This window comes from Polyergus mexicanus, unplaced genomic scaffold (genome assembly GCF_030449975.1).
Source record: "Polyergus mexicanus isolate NDT 795.1 unplaced genomic scaffold, iyPolMexi1.0 SCAF_54, whole genome shotgun sequence".
Lineage (NCBI taxonomy): Eukaryota > Metazoa > Arthropoda > Insecta > Hymenoptera > Formicidae > Polyergus > Polyergus mexicanus.
This window is the reverse complement of record NW_027223374.1, coordinates 12004-27393: the sequence shown is the minus strand read 5'-3', so window position 1 is coordinate 27393 and position 15390 is coordinate 12004.

Below are 15390 nucleotides of genomic sequence, written 5' to 3'. Positions count from 1 at the left end.
TACATGTGGAGTTTGATTAAAGTTTCAATATTCAATACAGAGTTGGATAATAATTATAATGTGGGTCATGTTAGTACATTGAAGAAACGTGCTAATATTTCAAACGAAGGCAAAGGAAATGGTCAAGCAAATGGTTTTATCGCTGAGAGAAAATATGATTTGATTAAGGGTGATGGTTTGTTTTATCCTACAATTGATATGGGAGATTTAATTCCTGGTTTCTTTGATGATATAGATGAGCCCATATTTGGTGTAGACATACATTTTGTAATGACTTTAAAAGATGATTTGAGTGACTCATTGTTTACGAATAGTGACGCTGAAATAACTCCACCCCGCGGAAAAATTAATTTAGAAAGTTATCGTTTAAAAGTTTGGTATATTGAATATGATGAAAATACAACGACAAAATTAATAGACGAATTGAAAAATTTTAGTTTAGATGGTAAATATGTGTTTACATATAAATGCTTTCAATGTGTAGAATATCGAGGATTACCTAATTTAAATACTTTACGTATACCCTTAAATGATTTTGTTTTTACTCAGGAACCAAACTAGGCATTTGTTTTCTTTATAAAAGATAAATTTCTGTACGACCAAAAAGAGAATCCAACAAATTGGGATTATGATAATATTAAGAATATTCAAATATTATTTAGAGAAGAAAGGCATCCTTCCGAACCTCAAAATTATGAAATTGAAAAAGGAGATTATTACGAGTTGTATCAATCAAGTTCAGAGTATGATGAAGCATTATATGGTCCTGATAGAATGATTTCTCAGTTTCACACGGTTGACAATTTTATAAAATATAATTGCTTTTTAATATTGATTTATGGAATAAACCAAAGAGTATTTCTACTGTGGAGAAATTACTAAAAATTTTTATTGTTGATTCTTCCAAATCTTTCAAGGGATTAAATTGTTATGTAGTATGTGGCGGTTAATCCATCACCAAGTATAAGCGCATACCATACAGGGCGCGCGAAGTACTCGCGGGAAACGAAGGTCCACACGCTAATCACGTGTCGCGCACAAAGCAAGGACCACGCACTAATCACGTGCAACGCTCACGGCATAGAGCACGCGATAAACACGTGCACAGCGGCTCAGGTAGTCGAATACCTAGCCGCGAGGCGGCGATTTGGGAAGATCGCGATCTCGCTATCACAATACCTTCAACAACAGTATATCAGGCAGCAAGACGGCAAGAAACATTAGTCTGCTCACGCTTTCGAGAGCGCAAGCACTGATACGTAAGCACGACTCTTTTTATCTGTATCCGCCTAGAGCGGCTAAAAGCTGTTAAACAGCACTTTCGTAGATCCGCCTTCACGACCGCTCCCGCCCCGTTCACCAGGGGTTAACATACGGCAGAGAGCGGACGACGATAGCGACACAAAGAGAGCGAGAAGCGAACGAGCCTGCCGACGAGTCCAGTGGTCCTTGCTGCCCTGGAAACTGGAGCCGAACGAATTTCCAACGGCAAATTTCACCAGGTGCCCTCCATGGTGCCTTCTAGCTACCTGGGACGTCCGGATAAGGAAATACACCTCACCCTCTTATCCAGGAACGCCACCAGCAAAGTTCACACCATCGGCGCAAACACTGCCCAGGAGCGGATACCCACGGGGCGACCAAGAGCGGGCTACACAAACGGACCGCCGCAGCCTGGTACATCGCCGTACGCCGCAAACGCAGTTGCAGTCCATGCAGTCTTCCGACTCCGACTGGGAGAAGACTACACTTCACGGCAACACAGACGGAGAAGCCACCAACACCTCCGAAGGCCTCAAAGGCGAAACGCCGCAACTCCACCAAGCCGGCTACGCCTTGAGTGAACTGGACACGCACCAGGCCCAGTATCTCATGACAGGAGAAATCCTGTCACTAGAGTAGTCACCGCGGATGACACAATCGGCCCTTTTCAGGGCTACGTAAAATTTGACACTTATACATATAATGTTTGACAAAATATATATTTATTGTTGCTACCTAGAAAAAGTGCATTCTTTCATTCAATCGACATCCTATCTTCGAACATATCCAAACAACCTCCACATAGTATTTGTAAACCAAAGACTATAGCTTATGATATGATTATGAATAGAATGATAGTTCAATATTTTTAATTAATTTTAAATTAATTAAATTAAAATCTTTTAATTTATATAAATGCTGTACAAATTAAAAGGAAATTTAAAATGGGGTATCTTTTAGTTTCGATAAACTTCACATAAGGTTACCAAACACAAAGTTTGATGAAATAGGGTTGGTAGATATGTACGGGGTGTTTCAGAACAACTTTCCATCCTTAAAATGATATATTCCTGATACGATTCTAAGACGATTTTTCCTTTACCAAAATTTGAATTGAAGCGTAATTTTTGAGTTATAAGCAAAAATAGTTAGCAAATCACGCGTCGAGTACAGAAGGCAGGCAGGAGCGGCGCAATGCGCCGTAGCTGACCGTCCGACGCGTAATTACTATCGCATGAGTCGCTAACTGTTTTACCTTATAACAAAAAATTATGCTTTAAATAAAATTTTGGTAAAGAAAAAATGTCTTAGAATTATGTCAGGAATACATATTTAAAATAACCTCACTTTAGCTTAAAGTTGTTCCGGATCACTGCTCATCGGACGCTGCAATCAGCTGATTGCTACACGCGATGTGTGTATGGCGGAGTGTGTGCGTAAAAGGAAAGAAGAAACAGATAGAGAGAGAGAGAGTGAGAGAGAGACAGAGTGAAAGAGAGACAGAGTGAGAGAGAGAGAGAGAGAGAGAGAGAGAGAGAGAGAGAGAGAGGAAGGGAAGGGTAGGAGGGAATGAGGGAGACACGTTTATACACGCACACACACGTACGCATACACTTTTCTTCTCGCTCTCTTTATCTCTTTTACACAACACTTATTCTCTCATTCGGTCACTCATTCACGCATTCACTCACTCACCTGCTCACTCACAGCGTAGTGAATCTTTATGGTACGTATTGTTAACTGCTGCACAATTATTATTTAGCGACGGACCGCGGAGACTGCGCGATCACATTGTTACGTTGCCTAGCAATGCGGGAAACGCGATATGTACCGTGTAAGTTGCGACGTGCGTGTGGCGCATAGCGCGTGATTGACGCGAGATAAGACGAACGATCTTCTAAAACTTTCGCTTGCCTAGCGATGCGGGAAACGCGTATCAGGAATACGGCATTTTAAGGATGAAAGGTTGTTCTGAAACACTCTGTATATTCCTGGAGATAATGACGTGAGGCTAAGTTCGAAAGGCACCCAAAAGGCACCTGAAAGGCTTAGTCCAAGGGACGCTAAGTCAGAAGGACGCTTAATCTGTACGATGCTAAGTCCGAAGGACGCTTTAATATCATCTGAAATTACATTTTTATTTGTCCCATTTGAACTAAATTCTGATGATGTGCATGAAAAGTATACAGTAACTATTAATTTAGATCAAGGTCTTAATTCAGCTAAAGATATTTAAAAGAATGTCATAAATAAGGTGAAAAATATTCTAGAAACAGAAAAAAGAACTGGTTGCCAAAATATAAAATTGCATTAATAAAAGTTAATTCTATTAGTGTTGAATTTAATAAAAATGATAAATTAATGAACTAAATATTTGACACAATAGAATCAAGAGTGACAAAAAATAAAGGATTTTCTCTTATTAAAAAAGAACCGGGTAAAATTATTCTAGGTTTACTAGCCCGGAATGAATTTGCTATTCAAAACTTAAAAAATCTCATAGAAGAAGAAAGAGAAAATCTCATAGAAGAAGAACCACTAGCTTTTGATATGAACAAATTTAAATTTGAGAAGTATAATGAATTAAGAGTGTATAGTTCTGTAAAATTAATAATAACCCATCATGGTAAAAAAATATTTGATATTCCATAATATGCTGTTATAGAGCCGGGTAAAGAAACTGAATTCAAAGGACTAAGTCAGGAGGGAGTCACTCTTCGGGTCAAGCGTCTGAAAGACTAAGTCCAAAGGATGCCCTTGATGTGTATATATTCAAATTTTGTGGAAGGACCGATATTTAGATTTGTCGCAAATAAATTACCTGCTTATATCAAACCTGCGAATATAATGTATTTTCGTCTTGGAGATAACATAAATTTATTTGATAAATCAAAACTTACTTTCGAAGGAGAGGTCAAGCTCTTAAAAAATGTGAGCGTAATGATTGACTTACATGAAGGGCGTCCTTCGGACTAAGTGTCCTTTGGACTAAGCCTTTCAGGCGTCTTTCAGACGCTTGACCTGAATTAAAAAGAATGAAATAATTTTCTTATATAAATAATAAAGATATTTCCAGTATGAAAAAATATTAATTGAAAGTAAAAAAGAACATCTTAAGCAGGTTTACAAGTGAATTAACACTATGCCAGTGACCCGCTAGAACATTGTCGAAGGGTATAAAAACCTCTTTGAGGAAAATCACCTGACGGTATGTGCTCGCCAGCGCTGGTTTCTTTTTTTTTATTTTGAGTACATACCGTCAGGTGATTTTTTTCTTTTTAGTTCCAGTTAACTTTAATTCTCTTGAATTGCTTGATTCATAGTTTAACACTCTTATAGGGGCCCCTGAGGTATACAATTTTTTGTAATTCATATCTAGTTTCCTAGATGTGACAGAGAGAATTGTATAGCTCTTGTCGAATGCTTCATGTTTGAAAGACTTAGTCCGAAAGACGCATTCAAGAACCGAAGAAAGTAATTTCTTATAAATCCGAAGATTTGTCGAAAAACCGAAGGTTTTCCTATTCCTATCCCTGGCGCCAGGACACACACACACACACACAACGCTGCTCAGTTTTTTTTACATGCCATATTATTTACCAATCCGGCCGCACTTGGCAAATAAAATCTTGATTCAGAGTTTAACACTCTTGAATTGGGGGGATTTGAACCGACAATCTCAAGATTACTAGGCATGTGTTATCTCCCTGAGCCATACAGTTGATAACAGTTAAACATGACTAATTACTGAGTGACATATGATCCGAGCGTTTCGACGTTTGCGCTTCGACGCCTTCAGACACTTGATTTTATAGGTGATTTTGGTGTTTTTAGTTGATTTTGGTGGGGGAAAAAATCTGGTCCAGAACATACCCTTGCGTATACTACTCTTGTTGATTACAAGTCACATATTGCATTTATTGGGTACCACTAAAAAAGTTACTAAATGCATTATGTTGGGATCAGTGTCTATAATCGCTCCCAGGTCAGCGCAAGTAACCGCACTCGGATCAATATTAAATTACACGCTCCAAACATGCGTCTAGTAACAAAAAGTTACTAGCCACTAAAACGGAGCGAGTGAACATCAATCGAATTCGCCATTAGTAATAATCCACTCCTGGTATATATGGTAGATTTGGGTTATGTTATATCTGGGCCTAAAATATCTCTTCTCGGCATGTCTCTTCTGTACTCGCGCGAATTGGCAGTTGTTTTAAAATTAATATCTCTATAATTATTGCAAAAATCTCAGAATAGTACAGAATTTTCCTACTCGATCTATCCGAGTAAAAGTATACCCGATGTACCATAAGGCCTTGTTAAGGTTTCCTTCGGGTCTACCCTAGTAGGTTTGGCATAAGGCATGAACGGGACTAAATAAACTTTTTTTTATGTATATATGATAGTTCATTGAGGTATTTCAGATGTTATCTCGCATTTTTTTAAAAAAGATAATGTTTTACCATCAAAAAGAGATATTCAAAACTCTGTAATATTCAATAATGTGAAGGATTGTACGTATTAAAAGTTATTACTTTGTTTATGTTTGTTCCGTTTTATTACATTTATGAAATATGTTATATAAATATACATAAACTTTATCAAAATTATTTGTATTACATTCTCTTGCGTTATATAATTAATAAGCTTATACCTCATAATCACCTGATAAGAATCTCGATTAAATAAATTAGATTCCCGATAAGGTCTTCAGATCAATTCCCGATAGGGGCATTGCGTTAAAACGCAAACATTCAGATTCTGTTCGGATGTACTCATCAAGATCCGATCACTAATTAAGGCTTGCCTGATCAGTTCTTAATCGGGGCCATATTATTATTTCCATTCGGGTAATTCGCATACGTTGATATGGTTATTATCGCGCGTACACACTCTGCATGTATATACAATATATAAATAGATCTATCTTTAAATACGTTATAAGCTTTTAAGTTTTTACATTTTTATGAGTTTTAAATCTTTTTCCTTAAAAATAATTAAAAGACGAGATATTTAATAAATATATGATGATTTTGAAACATGTGCAAAGCTATTAAAAGCTTTAAATGCAATAAAATTTGTTACCAAAAATATTATTTAAAGAGTAATTTAATATTTTTAACGCAAAAAAGATTTATTGCATATTTTTTTGATTTTTTTATAACTGCGCATAAGTTTGAATAAACAATCTATTTCGCATTTGAATATAATTTTCAAAATACTATTTTAACTCGCACGTTTTTACTTTGTGATTGCGTAACTGCTGAATTTTAATATGTAAAATGATTTTAATATGTAAAATGATTTTAATTGAATGTATAATTGTACTGATTTCTGCCATCTATTTTTTTCCCCGGAAGTGAATCTTTTATATATTGAGTAATTATCGCACAGTTCATATCTGATTTTACAGATATTATGGCATATTTTGCTCTGTGCTATACATTGTCATCGTATTAGCCAGTTTTATAAAGTTCTTTTTTTAAGAGAGTTACTGTTAATTAATAAAAAAAAAAATAATTATTTTTGGAAATTGAACGTGATGAATCTAAATTTTTCTTGTTTTTTTCATAAATATATTTTTTTTAATTTTTGAGTAAATTATCTTAAAGATTATTTCTGTATGTAACTAAATCATGTGCATAATATAGTGCGCACAATTTGAGCAAACGTGAAATAAAGTTTATAGTTTTATCGGTCTTCTTTTTGCTTTAAATATTCTAAATATCTGTGCTACGTTTTTATTCTGCTAATTTTTTAATTTAAATCTGCTTTTCTATATCTTGAAGTTCAAAATTTGACAATGTTTTTTGTCTCTTAATAATAATGCTACACTTTATATCTTTTAATAATTATTCTTACATAATAATGATACATTTGTATAGTCATAATTTGTTTTAGAGAACTTTTTCTTTATCGGCAAATTCCTAAATAATGATATTGAATTTATGAATAATTAAACCAATCTTGTTATACTACCATTATCAGGTCATTGATTAGAAAAATTTAAAAAACTTTTATTTTATATATATTTACTTAGAAAATCATAAGAAACTTAAAATTGTACTATTCGCTTTTTCTATACATTTTATGATAAATTTTTCGTTGTTTTAAAATAAGTTTTAAAATTTCATTTTCTATCATTCCAAATACATAATATATATATTTATATATATATATATATATATATATATATATATATCTAAAAAATAAAAAATAAAAACTAAATACGAAATCAATAATTAATTAGCCAAATACTTAGAAGTAATTCAGTTTGTGAGGATTTGTAATTTGAAATAGTATTTGTCATAAAATCAATGTTGAATTTATAGAAATATTAGTTTCTCTCATGGAAATTAAAATGTATTTTATTTTTATTAGAAAATTACGCTATTATGATTACTTATATTCCCCTTCCAAATAAATATTTTGTATAATATATAAAATAACACTATTTTATTGCGGATTTTATTACAAATAGTAAATCATATATCTACTTAAACCTTACTGCAATAATTTCTATCACATTGAGCACTAATTTCAAATTTAAAAATGCCCCTTGACTAACTGATCGATTTGTTTTGTAATTAATCATAAGCTTTACTAGATAGGCCCGGAACAAGAAGGATTAAGATTGAAGTGACATACAAGAACTTGGCGTGCCCGATCTGAAATAAAAATTTGCAAAAAATTATCAGAAATCATTATCAATATATTAATAAAAAGATATGACTTATAATGCGACCCGGGCACATCAAGTTTCTGTATGTCACTTTAATCTTAATTCTTTTTGTTCCTGGCCTATCTAGTAAAGCTTATGCTTAATTTCATAACAAATCGCTCAGTTAGGCAATGGGCATTTAGAAATTTGAAATTTCGATGTGATCGAAATTATTGCAGTAAAGGTTAAGTAGATATATGATTTACTACTTGTAATAAAATCCGCAATATAATAGTGTTATTTTATAAATTATACAAAATATTTGTTTGGGAGGGGAACATAAGTAAACATACATGGTCGAACAATTAAGTTTCGAGACTCGCTTTGCATTTCCGAACGTTTGATCTGTTTGTGTTGGCATTTTAGGGGATTATTCATAACTTAATACTCCACATGTGATGCAAGTTTTAAATTATTTGGTTCAATAGTTGATGAGATACAGTCATACAAAGTAGTGTTACAAAATTTTATTTAAAAGTCGGTGTTGTTACGTCCTGGCGACTCCACGATTCCTTCCTACCGCAATGTTGCGGCAACGATAATCGATCGGTGATAAAAATAAGTCGTTCAGTAAATAGAGAATCTTGCGCCACGTATTTCTTTAAACATTTAGTCACTTATCAATATCAATATCTATGAGGAACCGTGGGAAAGACGCGAGAGACCGGTGACGAAACCGCGCCAGTCGCCTAAAAATAAATAAAAATCAGTAGATATCCTCGAAATAGAATTTTCCAACGGAAGAATAAATTGATATCGAAAAGATAATAAAATTCTCTCTAAGAAAATATCCGACAAACGTAACTAAATCAATAATGATGAAACTCCTGTGACGACATATCCAGTAACGATAGTAAGACCCTTTCTAATCAGATCACGTGCGCAAGGAAAATCTAATGCTCAACTGATATCGAGATCACCAATCGACGATCACCACGGGTAAAAATTCGAAAAGTAGGAGAAACACCCCGCCTAACGAGGGCACTGGCATAATTTTTAATTCGTTAGAGACTTGGAAGATTCCCACTCTTAGAAATTAGAATACACCCCTAAAAAAGAGATATAAAAAGAGGACCCAAAGGGCCACTCACTGTCTTACTTAGCACCTGCTTACCACTTCATTTACTTAACAGTTGTTTTATTCTGTGCGTGCGTCTTCAGTTAACATAAGTCTCATTAAGTGCCGTGGCACCGCGAAAACTACAAAAAAATTATACCAGTGCACTCATCGCCTGGCTAATCTGGAACCCGGCAATCCGGCACATTAAGAGACTCCACACCTTCACCTACGAAACAAAAAGTAAGTCACATTCGTCCAATTTAATTTACGCTATTAACCCTCGTGAGATATAACGCATTACGTATATTATATTAACGCTGGTTTTCATAGTGAAAACCAGATCCGGCAGTCCAAGCCAAACAGTCATTCGCAGGAGTCAGAGGACTCGAACGCCGGTAAAATGCCGATTCTGCGCTACTCGCAATAACAATTCAACAACAATATCTGTTAGACCCACTCTTCCCCTCTCGCCTAACTACCCCTCCCCCAGCTACTCCCCAATCTACTTCCCCGAAGTCACTGAACTTCCGCTTTCCCCTCGTTCATTCTCCTCTCTATCTACTGTCCTCCTTAACAATTCACCCCCAACTTCCCCGCACCTTTCAGAGTCGGAATTCGACCAAGCGATAGAAGAGTTTTGCAACGAATTGCCCGACCTGGAAGCCGACTCATCTTACCAAGATTAACCAAATCTAAAAATTCCCCCTTCTCTCTTTCTCCCTCCTTCATACCGCATCCTCTTACTCACTCTCACACATACACACACATGTTTTAATTTTTTTTTATTTATTATTAAACCTTTACATTGTATTAACCAGTCAGAACCTAAAATTTAACGGTAGAGACTTTCCCTCGTCATTCTGACTGATGCCCTCCGTACCATTGTAACACCCGCGGAGCGATAAGCTCAACCACACACAATCACTCACACTCACACGATAATGTAAGCACTTCCTACATATATATTATATATCATGTATTCGAACTTTTATTTTTATAATGAATAAAATTATATTTTTTTTTCATTAATTAAACATTTCTTAACCCCTCTCTCGTTCCCAGTACGGAGATCGCACTAGGTCCCATCCCGCGTAAAAGGGATTAAATTCCCTGACCGAAAAGGGACCACCGAACGAACGTCTGAATAAACAGCGTAATAGCGATCCGAACGGTCGTTTACCTGCTTTGCGGACCTATCAGTTCGTTCGACCCGATTCCGAACGCCACGAGACGTTTAACTTCGGGAAAATAAAAGATAGTTGTTGCGCCCTTCCGTCGACTCATCCTTCCTCGAGTCTGGACGTAACAGTGTAATGGAAAAGAACGCTTGATAACGCGCCAACATTAAATTCTGCGTGAAATTAGAAAAGTTCCCAACAGAAACGTTACAAATGATTCAACAAGCCTAAGGAGAGTTAAATATGCATAAGGGTAACGTTTTGAAGATATAGATAACATAAAAAAACATGAATCAAATTTTGAAAGGGCTTGCTTCAGAGGATTAGGCTTGCTGAATCATTTGTAATGTAACATTTCTGTTGGAGACTTTTCTAATTTAATGCAGAATTTAATGTTGGCGCATTGTCAAGCGCTCCTTCATTACACCAATTTTTAAACAAAATTTTGTAACACAACTTTGCGTAACTGTATCTCATTAATTTGAACCAAATAATTTAAAACTTTTACCACGTGTCGAATATTAAATTGTGAATAACCCTCTAAAATGGCAGCACAAACGGGTCAAACATTCGGAAATGCGAAGCGAGTCTCGAATCTTAATTGTTCGACCGTGTAATAGTGTAATTTTTTAATGAAATTAAAATGCATGTTAAGTTAGGTTATGTTATGTTAAGTTAGGTTTCCTAAAATGCATTAGAAAATGCATTTTAATTTCCTCGAGAGAAACAATAATATTTCTATTAATCCAAGATTGATTTTATGACAAATACTATTTCAAATTACAAATCCTCACAAACTGAATTACTTCTAAGTATTCGGCTATTTATTTTTTGATTTCATATTTAGTCTTTATTATTTATTTTTTAGCGGTTTTTTATTTTTTAGAGAAAAATTATTTAATAAGCTATTTTTTCTAGAGTTTTTTTAAACTGTTTTTTAGAGATAAATAATTTTTTAAGCCTTTTATTGCGTGCGTAAATTGGGATATTGTTTATATTTCTTTTACCTTTGTCAGGCCTTTTTTAGTGGAATATCACTGCTTTTTGTAAAAATTTATATTTTTTCTGAAAAATATAAATTACTACATTATACGGTATATACATGGATGTAATTTTTTTAAAGTTTTATTTAATAGAAAGGAAATTTTTTTTCGGAGGAATTATAAATATATAAACAGTATATATTTTTACAAAGCTTATATATACTATATTGAATTTGAACGGACACAAACACAACTTACCTTAATGCTCAATCTCTTATTGTCAATCATTCAACAGATTTGTTTGAGATTGCGTTGATTTGCTATGGGCGACTCCACTGAACTATATATCATACTGGAATGCGCACAGCTCTGCCGATTGGCGGCCAAAAATGTGGGACTGCGAGAATTGTCGCTTCTCAGACCTGTTCTTGTGTATCTAACTACGTCGACCACGTGACGTCCACCACCAGACGTATTATCCATTCTAAAACCATTGTCAGAATCTTCTGGATCCTTCACGAAGGAGACGGTCGTATAAAAGTAAGCCGACCGGACCCGGCGCATTCCGCTTAGAGTTATCGACGTATGTACGCTGTTCGTGTGATTAAAATTCGACATAGTTGCTTGAAATAGTTTATTTCACTGCCGTTGCGTGTGACTATCGGAGTTATTCCGAGACAGACGATTTTTTGCTGTTTATCCGCCGCGTGCAAATTACGATTGCATCCGTATTCATGCGCATGAATTTTCTGTTAATTACCGTATACATAAGGTGTTTGTCCTAGAATCACCGACGTCTAACTGCTTTCGCGTTTGCCGATCCGTCGCGTCCGCCGTTTCATTCCGCGCACAAAGTCTTTCGCGGTATCCTCGCTCGCACGTCCGCGCAATATCACAAACAAGGTTTTAAAACACGATATAATTTTAACAAGATATAATTTTATTTTTATAGATACGATTTTAATACAGAAGTTAAACTGTATAGATATTTTATAGATATAATTTTAATATAAATATTATACTGTATACAAATTGTATAATTAACAATAATATAAATTATGTAAGTGAATAAATATCAAAATATAGAAAGCAATAGAAAGGAATTTTTTTTATTACGAAGCGTCATTTAATATTGTTTGCGATAATGAGCGGACGTGCGAGCGAGGATGCCGCGAAAGACTTTGCGCGCGAGATGTGATGGCCGACAGATCGGTAAAACGCGCAACAGATGCCGGTGATTCTAGGTCGAACACCCTGTATACGCCGTGATTAACACGAGATTCGCGCGAATGCACACGGATGTGATATGCACGCGGTGGATATACAGCGAAAGATCGTCTGTCTCGGAATAAATCCGGTAGTCACACACAACGGTAGCTAAATAAATTATCTCATCTAAACGGTTTAAAATCTCTTATCACTCGAAAAGCGTACACGCGTCGATAACTCTAAGTGGAATACGTCGGGCCCGGCCGTCGGCTCACTTTTATTACCTCGTCTCTTTCTCGAAAGATCCGGAAAATTCTCGAAAATTACGTATTTCCGCTGACCGTTTTTGTTAGACTTGTTTGTCGCGATTTGATCTTCGGATCCTTCGCGAAGGGCGACGGCGTTTGTTTTACGTGCCTTTCCGCTTGGTCGCGAAAAGGCCGCCCTCGATTGGGCGCCAGGGCCGGCGGCTCGCAATGATATGATAGGCGCGTGATGTCGACGTGCCGTTGGTCTCGATTCGCGCGCACGGCAACTACACGTCGCGCGGCAGTTCCGAGCCGCTTATGGTCCATCGCCTAATCTCAAACAAATATGAATATAAAACAAGTCCATTTTATTGAATAAACGTATGTACATAAAAGGTATATAATTCCTTCTATAATGTATTCTAATAAATGATATAACCAGAAAAGATCAAATATTTTTTTGTATTTATTGATTTATTAAATATGCTTAAATATCGAGAAATAGTGTAACACAAGGAGAAAAGTGATAAAGTTATTAACGGTCATTAAGAGTATCGTGGAAAGGTGTAAGGAAGAGAAGTGATTTTTTTAATAGGTGTCATATTGAGCAAAGTTAGATTATATTAGCGAAATTGAACGAATGTTTACATTTGATCAATTTACATTGAATCAATGCATTATCAATTAACATATTTATGATAAATACATTGTTGGAAAATGATTATGGAATCATTGAAGGAATATTTTAAGACTTTGAATCATGTTTTCGACAACTGGTAATTATGTGTAAACGCGCATTCATGTATTATGTTTATTTATACATTATATATAAATGTAATTAATGCATAATTAATATTTTGGTAAATATGCATATTAGGTTAGACCTCATCGATGACTTTGACCTTGATATATGTTGTCAAGGACACGACTCTGAGTAACTTTTCCTTATAACTTAACCGGCGCGGCGGTCTCTTATAGTTTCTGAGATATTATATGACAAAAATAATAATTTAATTAAATAAATAATTAAATATAAATAATTTTATTTGTAAAATTTAAAATTTTATTTATTCTCATGACTAAAACTCAAATACGAGATGAATAACGCATCATTCGTCGCATAGCTGTAAACTAACGAACTAGCAACTATATAAATACTAGTTTTTAATATTTATAAATTTTTAATATTTATATATTTATAAAATGTTGCAGAGTAATATTTCTTATAAAATATTATAGTGACATGTTCCTGTACCGTCTCTAGAATATTGCAACTTGCAATATTGTAACATTGCTGCAATGTAATTGAAATGTTCTATGCTGTATGGGATGATGTTAGCAGCACTTGCAGCCGATAAATTATTGTTCTTATATAGGTTATATTATAATTACTGACCGTCGTCGATAATTTAATACGTCAAAGTATAATATATCTCAGTAAACACTGTTATATTAATGTTATATAGGATCAATAAAAGGGAATGTTGCAAATAATATACATAAGTATTACCGGTAAGTTGCTGGTTAATTGTAATTTCTCACTCATAAATATAACATGGAATAGAACATATGTTATACTGTTGTTGTATCCCAAACAACACAGAGTCGACTGTTAGTTGACTGTCAGTCGGCAGAAGAAGTCTAAAGTCGACTTCAAAGTTAGATTAAACGCAAACTTATAGTTGACTAACAGGCGACAAATGTCTTGACTATAGTCGACCGTGAGTCGACTTATATAGTCTACTTTATGGCGATTAAAAATCGTCTAACCGTCTATTATTATTGGCGAGTATAGGTCGACTTTTAATCAATGTTATGATGACGTTAAGTCGACTTTTAGCCAATATTATGGCGACTATAAGTCGATTTTTAGACAATTTGACGTCATCTCCCAGACAGCACAAGGATGTCCTTAGGACGTCCAAAGGGTATCCAGGACATACATGTAGGATATCCTCAGGATATCCCATTGTAATCCTCAGATCTCCTCTGGATGTCCTGAGGAAGAGTAAATGATAGCCGTATATTAACCTCTGGAGAATCCAGGGAGATCCTGTGGAACATCCAAAGGATTTTTATAGGATATGTTAGGGATATTTTTCGTATGTTTCAAGGAGCAAATTTTAAAATTTAAATATAAATTAAAATTATGTTTTGTTATTTACTGCCAATATTAAAAATCTAATATTAAAAATAGTTCACGGTTCTTTAATATTTGAGGCTTTCGTGCTGTACATGAATATTTTAGGTTTGGCTCCCGGGTTTGAGTTGTGTAATATTTTCTAAACAATCCAATATCTGAATTCCCTATGTTGGGATTGCATCAGAAATTGAACTGATAGAAAATAATTACATTTGTAATTTCTTGTCAGTTGCTCTTTGCAAGCTTTATATAATTCTCATGACCAAATCTCAAATACGAGTTCGCGTGTCGCATAGCGGTAAACAAACGAACTAGCGGTTGAGTACTGTTGTTTGTAAAGTTTTTGGAATGTTGCGAACGGTAACATTTTTCATGAAATATTAAATAAATAAAAATTTTGGATATATGAAAATGTGCGCATCAAACTCAATTATTAATATTAAACGAAATTAACGTTAACAATTAATTGCACATGTATATGTCCTCTGGAAATCCAAAAGACATCCAATGTAATAGACAGGGCAGATATATCCTACAGACATCCAAGGGTTATCCAGTGGACATTTATAGGACATTAATACC